Source organism: Sinocyclocheilus anshuiensis, unplaced genomic scaffold (genome assembly GCF_001515605.1).
Source record: "Sinocyclocheilus anshuiensis isolate Anshui unplaced genomic scaffold, SAMN03320099.WGS_v1.1 scaffold1341, whole genome shotgun sequence".
Classification (NCBI taxonomy): domain Eukaryota; kingdom Metazoa; phylum Chordata; class Actinopteri; order Cypriniformes; family Cyprinidae; genus Sinocyclocheilus; species Sinocyclocheilus anshuiensis.
Window position 1 is genome coordinate 962,852 of NW_015553274.1, and position 285 is coordinate 963,136.

Below are 285 nucleotides of genomic sequence, written 5' to 3' on the forward strand. Positions count from 1 at the left end.
TGGACTGAGAATTTCAGTTCACGCTCCTTGTATCTCAGCAGGTTTAATGGGATATATATATATTTTCTTTAAAAAGGTAAATATATTTACAGTGTTGCACAAACTACATTTGTTTATCATTTCCTAACAGTTTATACTGTTTTTATTAGTTTACAGTGCACGTTTTGTGCAGTCATCCCTGACTGAATGATTGCAGGCATTCTTTGTGTAATGTTAGGATAAAGCACAGCAAACTTCAGCTAGTTGTATACATTGATTTCGGTTCTTTGTGCTCTTCATTTGTAG